The sequence below is a fragment of the Sciurus vulgaris genome (genome assembly GCF_902686455.1).
Source record: "Sciurus vulgaris genome assembly, chromosome: 4".
Lineage (NCBI taxonomy): Eukaryota > Metazoa > Chordata > Mammalia > Rodentia > Sciuridae > Sciurus > Sciurus vulgaris.
This window is the reverse complement of record NC_136464.1, coordinates 141,318,139-141,327,461: the sequence shown is the minus strand read 5'-3', so window position 1 is coordinate 141,327,461 and position 9,323 is coordinate 141,318,139. Positions and strand designations below refer to the sequence as shown.

The 9,323-nt window shown below is 39.9% G+C and overlaps 1 protein-coding gene across 19 annotated transcripts in view; it reads left to right on the top strand.

The window, feature by feature from the left end:
* Nucleotides 1-9,323, top strand: part of ENOX1 (ecto-NOX disulfide-thiol exchanger 1) — a 531,147-nt gene that overhangs the window by 198,545 nt on the left and 323,279 nt on the right. Inside the window, exon 5 of one of the 19 annotated variants that reach the window (XM_079136957.1) lies at nucleotides 5,538-5,649. The exons of the other annotated variants lie outside the window; for them this stretch is intronic. The gene's annotated coding sequence lies outside the window, so the exon portion shown is untranslated. The remainder of the gene's footprint in view (nucleotides 1-5,537; nucleotides 5,650-9,323) is intronic. 19 annotated transcript variants of the gene reach the window in all.

Here is a 9,323-nt window from a genome sequence, read left to right as displayed (position 1 = left end):
ATGTTTTGTGATATGAAACCCTTGCCTAGCACAAACCGATGATTTAAATTACTGTTCTAAGACCTCAAAAGGTTCATTGGTATTAAGATGATTAATGCTCCCTTCAAGATAGTACAAAATGCAACTCCTTTGCCATGTACAAGTATCCCGAAAATAACTCTTAGAATCCTTGTAAGGAAAAGAATTATAGTAGGACTTTTTGGCATATAATTGTCAAAAACTTGCTTAACCTCTCTGAGGCTCTCCTTTCTTGTATATTAAAGAGACCAGTAATAATTTAACCTTCTCAGAGTTTGTGTGGTGTTAACTGAGGCACTGAGCAACCTTAAGATGTGCAGTCACATCTCATCTCACTGCACCTTATCCAGAATCAGTTAGAAGAAAACTGTGTAGATGGACTGCTCTTGAAACTCCCCTGAATTTCCCATAAAGAGCAACACACGTGGTTCTCTGCCTTTTTGTGCCACCCATTGAGAATTCTAGCATAGTCCATAGACTTTCCTTTGTGAGAGCAGATGTCACAGCCAAGCACCGGACATAGATGCCAAATGGAAAAGATAAGTTACATTTGGGTGACTCCACTTGTGTGTGTGTGTGGCACACCCTTCATCCCTTGAGCAGTTTACCATAGTCAGTCTTCCCCTTGATGCTCAAACATTGGTATAAGTCTCTCCTGAAACTGTAGGCCCCGAATGTGATATTCAGTGCACCTTTAAATGTCTTTACCACTAGGGTTCAAGTTTACACAGATGGTTCTGAAACCTAAGATGCTGGAAGTGGGTTATTGTAGAATAGTGCTCATTCCCATCAGAGACTGAGGAGGAGACCTACAAACATTAGGCTCAGAGGATATATAATTTGCAAAATGCAAAGGAGTATTCTCTAGACTCCACTTATGTAGTTAGTATATTTTAAGTAGTGGTAAATTTCAGCAGCGTTAAAAATAACATCATCCAAACAGTCATGCATTGCTGTTCCATATCTATTTTTACATGAAGTATCTTTGATCATAATGGACTACAAAACTTATATTTTTGTGAAGTCAGAGATGAAGTGAAGGTATAAATGAAGTCAGACATGAATCATGGTTATTTTACTGGTTTTGGTGTTGAATAGACAAGCTAGCACTTCCTAATGAATTATTTTAAGTTACTTTAGCAGTTAATATTTTGCCATTCTTGTCTGAGTTTGGGCCTTTATGACTAGGTAAAAATGCATTTCCTAGTTACTGAATTTTCAAGTTTTCATCTACAAGAAGACGCCATCAAAGATTGAAGTTTTGCTGGAGAATGTTTCAGAATTATTTCAGAATAAATTCAGTGTGGCTGATATTATAGTAGGCTGATTGATAAACCCTGAGAAAGAACCGTCTCCATCAACAGCAGTTCGGTTTTGTAAATTTTCACTCTTTTGTGGCAAATACTGTCCTAGGTGTGAATGATTAAAAAAAAAAAAAAAAAAGTTACAAAATGTGTGGTAAATTCACAATTGAGGGGAGCATGAGTGTGTTGTGGGGCACTCACCCAAAGGAGGGTCTGGGTGACCTCTTTGGCTTTTTAATTAACCATTTCTAAGTGAACAATTCACTGGAATTTGGAGAGCATGTCCGCAGGAAGCAGTAGGTGGATTTGTCTTGAAAGGCTTTTGAGGAAAAGAGGAGGAAATAGGTAAGTGGAGGGAACAGATGGATGTCACCAAAACATTCCATCTTAGAGGGCAGTTTGCTTCCCTTGCCTGGTAATAGCACATCAAGTTTTCCTGTGAAAGCCAGATCACGCCCCCATCTTTGTGGTGGAATCCAAGGGATGCAGCTGCAGGAGCAGGCCCCCAGGGAGGCCCTGTGATCCAAGCCAGGCTTCTGAAACCCAATCCGAAGACATTTGTTGAACTCTTGGAGGAAGATTTGTTTTGTTTTAACAGTGAGATTGTTACATGATTCATAGTAAATCTGGAGCTTCTGGAGTTATTTTGTTTTCAGTTAAAATATCCTGCTTAAAATTAAGTCAGTGCAGGAGCAACAGAGTTAAGAGATGGAGAAGGGTACACACCTAGGTCCATCCATATCTGAGTCCATTGTCCCTTGGGCTTTGCAGTTAAGTCTGCCTCTATTCCCCCTTTCACTTTAGCCACTTGGAGTTGGCTTTCTGTCACTGGAAACTGGAATAGCATTAACAAAGTTGTTGTTTCTTTCCTTTTTTTTTTTTTTTGCAGGGAGGGTTTAGAAATTATTTTGCATTTAAAAAAAATTTGGTTATTTTGGCTTAAAAAGAAATTGGGAGTTTCCACATAAATATATTTCCTCTGAAAGAGAGATCCCTTTTTTCTAATATCCTCCCAAAATCAGAAATTTAGTTCAGTTTTAAAACCATTATCTCATTTCAGAGCAGAATTTTATGTATCAGTTACACAAACCATAGAAACATAGAAAGTTATTGTTTTCCTGCATTAGTTTTATTGTGTTTTTATATATTTTCCAGCCACTCTCTTGCTGGGTTTCTGGACATGGATGCCCCCAGCAGTGGGGAAGTCAAGCCTGCAAACCAGGTTATGATTGCACCTGCCTCATCCAACAGCACTGAGGGCCAGAGGTGTCTCTCTTCTGGGGTTCACAGGAAGTCTCCTTAGTACCAGAGACCCTCACTTTGTGGAGTTTCCTCTCAGGAGATCGTCTCTTATTCAGTTCTAGTACAGGTTTTGTAAGCATATGAGGATATGTGGACATATTTCGGTACAGACCATGTTCTGATAATATCTGATTACTCTTGTTAAACTAGTCATTTCAAATTTCTTGACTTTGTTGCTGACCAGCTTTTCTGAAACAAAAGCATTCCCTTTAGACCAATATGAATAAAACTAACCAAAATTGTACCTACATTGATCTTACCTGGTGTTTATTTAGGAAGTTCCCTTTCAGATCTTTCTCTTTGATATCTTTAATCAGTTACCTCTGTGAATCAAGTCATCAAGTCTTCACAAGTCATTAATGATTTTTCAAAGAATTTTGCTTCTCTCTTGAACTTATCCTCTGATTTACCTGGCAGCCCATAGGAAGTTAATGTGGTCTTCCACAAGGCTCCCTGGCTATTTGAAACCGTTTCCTTCCATGCTTTTCTTACTGGTTTATCTGCATTTAAGGAAACTAAAGAAGATGTAGACTTAAGAACATGAACTTGACAAGAAAGAGTTGATTATATTGGGGAAAATCTTTCCTCCTGGAAGCAAAATTCAAACTTTATTAAAAAGCTTTATTGCCCAGTTGGTCTGTGCACCAGGACTGGGACTCTCAGAGATCCTCTGAGAGCCAAGAAGATGGGCCAGGCCCAACTCCCCCATGATTGTGACTGGCTGAGCCAGCTTCACCAACAATGAGCTTGTAGGCACTGTTGAAACAGAAATCCTCAATTGGCCCAAAGGGAGGAGTTGACAGTTCTGATGGGAAGAAAAGCAGTTTACCCTGCCTGCACATCCAGTGGAGGCACTTCGTGGAAGGCACTCACTTCCAGGGAACCAGTCTGACAAGGGGACTTGGCATGTCACCCCCCGAGATGCTGTGAGAAGGATAGTTCAGATTAATTTGTACTGTTTTGACTATTTTCTGGTTTTGTGTGTTTCTGTTCAAGCTACTGGGAAGAATGAGAATTGTTAAGTGAGAAGTGGGTAGTAAGCGAGAGATCTTACTATTTTGTTGTTAGACACAAATCGTCATTGAAGTTCAGTCTCAATTGAACTGCAGATAATGGAAAAGCAGAAATTGAGGCTGCAGGGAACTTATCTCTGTGCTGTCAAAATCAGTGGAGGCCTAGAAGGAATGGATCCTAGAAGGTGGTAAGCCAGGGACATGGCAGTGAAGTGGCAAAGGGTATTTATTTTGATGTAGGTTCCTTCCACTTATTTCCCTTTGCAATGAGAGTAACAGGAGCTTCCTGCAACTCACAAGCCCCTGTGGGATATGACCCTGCTGCATACCTGTGACTTTCATCATGACTGTGCCCACTGTTTACCATGCTTCGGGCATGCAGATGGAGCATATTCTCCACTGACACCACGGGACTTTTGCATCTTCTGCCTGGGATACTCTTGATCAGAAACAGGGCTTGGCAGCTCCTTCTGACCCTTTAGCTTTCAGCTGGAATGCCAGCTCCTCTGAGGGACCTTCTCTAAATCTACCTAAAACTCCCTCCATGCCATATCCAGTGACCACATTTTAACTTCTTCGTGGCACTTACCACTCTTTGAAATTCTTCTTCTTACTTTTTTGCTTGCCTATTTTTGTCTCCTCCTACTAGAATACCCGTTTCATGAAGGCAAGAATCTTATTCACCACTGTATTCCCAGCACTTCAGTATTATACAGACAACATAGGGTCTCATTTAACAGTGAACATACAAACTTTGTATACCTGTTTGAGTTCTGATCCATTATTTTATATTTCATACAAACAAGCAGTCCTATTGTCCTTTTCCGTTATGGGGAAAATGTCACCCTATTCACAGAGCACCCCACACATACAATATCCCCCACCTAATACTTATTGGAGTCCCTGTCGCTCAGATAATGTGATTGGTTTTACTGAGGGAAAGTGGGGTGAGAATAGTTGATACCAGTAATTAGACACATATCAAATTCTTGCATGGAGGTGACACCTGCCTGTCACATGAATAGCCATCTTCTCACACCAGGGAGCATGCATATTCCTACACAGCATGAACATTAATTTAAAAAATCGACAGCTCCCTAAAAGTTCCTTGTTATCTCTCCAACTTTGACCTTCAACTTTGCTTTATGAACCATGTGTTCCAGCCACTTGGAAGAAAAGTAGAAGCAGGCTCCCAGAAAGTTTATCATCCAGGTGACCTCACAATGACCAGGGCCCACAGACAAGGCCTCCAGCTGAGACTGGTCATGGGATCCCACTCCATCCCTCCCTAGCATTTGCTCCATCCCTGGGGCCTCTTATTTACGTATGTGAGAGAGGAAAGAGAAAGGAACTTGACAAAAAGATTTTTTGTGAGGCTGTTAAATAGCAGAATAGACAACAAATGCCACCCTAGGGTAAGCTGGAAAGGCTAGTTGCACAAAAATTGCATTTTCATTATGATTTTGAAGATGAAAGGATGAGAAAACTCAGTAGCTTCATACACCTCAGGTCCTTTCAGCTCACTGAAATGCACACAGCCTGTTTCATGTGGTGGCACACACACTTTGTTTTAATGATATCTGGAATTCATTTGAGATAGAAAAGAGACAATATTAAACTCTGTGCTCCCATGGCCCTTGGATGCAGCCATGGGGTCCCCAGAGCATGGGGTTGCCTGTGAGGTCTATTCACAGGTGTACCTGTTCCCTAAAGACACTAAGGATTTAGAGGACAGGACACTGGGAGAAGGTTTAGGGTTGTGGGGTGGTGCTTATATGCAGAAAGAAGAAAGTTTTTTGCAGAAAATAACTACTGGCTTCTGTTCAAGATGGTTGGTTGTAGGCTTGCTTCAGAGTGAACTGACTGTTCTCTCTTATCAACTCATTTATTTCTTTTGAAGATAAGCAAAAATCTGACTCCCTCCTCAGCCTAAGAGCTCCATTGGTCTTGACCAGCAGGTGCTTTCAATTACTGGCTTCTGCCCAAGCAGAGATGTGTTAAATTCCTGCCAGGTAAGGAGAAGCTTGCTTGATGAAGCTTGACTTCTGTCCCCTTGTTAGTTGGATTATTTGGAAAGTTGGTGGTTCCTATTGTGCCTATGTTTCCAGTCCAAAAAATTAACAAGCTAATGTGGGCATAATAATTGGTTTTTATAGTTATTTTGGCAGTGAGCATACTCTCTTATCAAGAAAACACAACAGCACCCTTCCTGCATTCAATTCTGTCAACTTTTATTAAGCATCAACTGTGTGTCAGGCCATGTGTCGGCCCTCAGGGGAGGAGAAGGGATGAAATATGCTCTTCCCAACAGTGGGAAACGAGATGCCGGCTTCTGTGTGAGGAGGCAAAAACACGGTTGTGGGCTGAGGCTCTCATTTTATTATGATTCAAAAATGCTTATTTATCAAATGCCTAACTTGTATCAGGCACTTTGCATGAATCACCTCCATTCCTTGCAGCAGTCTGGTTCAGGGGATTATACTGATGTTATAGTTAAAGAAACAGAGGCTCAGAGAGAGTGAGGAACTCCCAAGCTTATGCAACTGGGAGGGTCTTCTTATTCCTTGTGTGTTTTATTTTTCTGTTGGATGATAATTTAGATATGAAAGGACTTTTAAATAAAGCTACCTTATATGCTGGTTAAGGCCATCTACAAATGAGACGAAGGAGAGAAATGATCTTCATAGTGTTTAAAAGCTCAGTGATCTGGGATAGCTCAAGGATTTAGAATTGTTTAACAGAGAGTCAACATGTGGCATAGGATGAAGTAATCAAGAATTTCTGAGGAGTTAGAAGTAAGGTTTTCTTCTCTGCTCCACTTTTGGGAACAGAAACAAAACTCAGTGTTTGGTTCTGAAGGTATAAAACACAAGTAAACGCAACAAAAGTTCTTTAACATACCAAATTTTATGGTTGGAAGAAAGTAGGGGACCTTAAATACTATAACTTAGTGGCTCATTTTTTACTGTAAACCATAGTGCAAATGAGAAATCAGTAGATACATTCCTACACAATATACTCACGCATGTGTGAAACCAAAGTTCCATGAAGTATTACCTCAGTTGCAAATGGTATAGTCTGACATCATCATTTTTAGCTGACAGAGACAAATTTTGTTTAGGATTCATCCATTAATAGCTTATAACATTGCTGTTTGAAGAACAAGACTCTATTTAATCCCCAGTTTCTTTCTCTCCTCTCTTTGTTTCTCAAGCCCAAGAAAAATATCATTGGAGCCAACAGCTGCCATGATAACACCATGTCCTTTCAGGCTATTCCCCATCCCGTATTCCATGCATACGCTTCCCCTGCTCCCCACCACACATACCTGGTGCTGGACACTGAATGCTGTGTGCCCCCCAAAGGCCTATGCTGCCATCCTAACCCCCAAGGTGACATCATTAGGAGGTGGGGTCTTTGGGATGTTATTAGGTTATAAATGAGAAACTGCCCTTATAATTATGAGATCCTAAATAGCTCCCTCATTCTCTGCCATGTGGGAACTCAGCAGGAAGGCAGCTGTCCATGAACTTCATCAGACCTTCACCAGACACCAAATCTGTTAGCACCCTGCTCTGAGACCTCTGCCTCCAGGACATCACATGTCTGATGCTCACAGGTCTGTGGCATTCTATTGTAGCAGCCAGAGTGGACTATAGCACCTGTGCTTGAAATTCTGAGGAACTCTGCCATTGCTACCACTTCTTCCTCTTTGCAGATGAGGAATGTAGGTCCTTTGTTACTGGCACTCTGCAGGTTTTGACTGCTGAGGGGCGTTTCCCCCAGTAAATGAAAGTTTTGTGATGTTCAAAAAACTTTCTTTTGTGTGTGTGAGGTAGGGAGGGGATGCTTTTTGACCTACTTTTTACAACGGGAAAGAGAAGAAAAAGTTTGTCAGATTCAACAGTCTTAAAATTCCATTAGAAATTTTATCTTTTTCACTTTAGAAAGAACTCAAAACTTGAAAACCTAAATGAAATCCAGGCCCAGTAAATGATTGGAGGGTTATCATTTCAATTACAAGCATGGTTGTGTAATGGAAATGCTTCTTTTGAAAGCAGTGGTGCTGGAGTTTTGTGTTAGGGAAAAACAAATTATCTTTTTCCAGGATTGTCTATTTTGATTTTATTTTCTTGCAAAAACCAGAATACAATGAAACTTTTGTGTATTAATTTTTTTTTTAGAGGCTGCGTCAACCTGGCCGCACTTCTGAAGTTTTCTCTCTGAACTGTATTGTATCTTTTGTAAGGAAAATAGTATGTGGTGCACTGCTTAGTTTTTTTTGAAATCACTTTTAGCACAAAAACTGCAGGAATAAAATGATGTCATTAGGAGGTAGGGTCTTTGGAAAGCACTCTCCCTTTCACCAGGACGCTCCCCCAACCACCTAACAGAGTTCAGAGATGCACAATTTGGAACTGTGAGAGGTTTCCATAGCTTGCCATTTTTTAAGTATAGTAAATAATGGAAATAAGATAAAATAATAGGCAGTGAATTTGATAAATGGTCTATAAATATTAGACTTCACTGTAGATATAAATTCACTACAAACACTACCATTAGTGTGTTACTTGATACAAATCATGGATGTCATCCTCCATGCCGCCCTCTCCCTTATTCCTCAATGGAGACATCACTGTGCCCTATTGAGCCAGGCACAGTGGCATATGCCTGTAATCCCAGCTACTCAGGAGGCTGAAGCAGGAGGATCACAAGTTTGAGGTCAGCCTGGGCAACTTAGTGAGAATCTGTCTCAAAATACAAAATGAAAAGAGGTGGGAATATAACTTGGTTGTAGAGCAACCCTGTGTTCAATCCCCAATATCACAAAAGAATAAAGAAAAAAGCCATCACATCCTGTTGATTATCCCTTAGCAACACCTCATTTCCTACCTGCTTCTATTTCTCAAATCAAAGGTACTACCTTATTTTGGGGGAGGAGGGTCTTTAGAATACTGAAATGGTTGTCTTATCACTCCATCTTTGCTTCCTATAATCAATTTTTTCATACACTCAAATAAACAGTTAAAAATGCAGGGCTAGTGTTAGAGCACTTGTCTAGCATGCAGCATAGCAAAACAAAACAAAAACAACTCAAATTCAAATGTGGCATTGCCTTATGCACTGGGAAGTACATTTCTAACAAAGTCAACAAGCCCACAAAACTCTGCAGGACCCAGTTTATGCTCATTTCTCTTCCCTTTTTGCTTCTTTGGCCTCCTTTCCATTCCTTTAACTCTCTGAGTCTGTCCTTCAACATACATTTGTCCTGCAACAAATATCATGATCTTAACTTATTTGAAAAGACACACCTTGGGAAACTACATTTATTATATTGCTATTACTGTATGTATATTGTAATGCTACCATTTTTTGAAAAAGAAGGAAAACAAGGTTGATTGAGGACACTTTAGTTTTCAAAGCACTTATACAAATTGCCTTTAAATTTTGTATAATCCTCATAAGACCTGTTTGAAGTTGATATTTATATTGGGAAAAGCTGAATAGATAGTAAAGATTATAGACCTAAATCCAAATATGTTAGCGATGATATTAATTGTAAACAGACAAAATATTCCAGTTAAAAGTCAAAGATTGTTGGAATAAATAGATAAGGTACAACTTAATGCTACTGTCAAGAGATATGTCTAAAATATAAGAATGTAGAAAGGTTAAAAAGATGGAG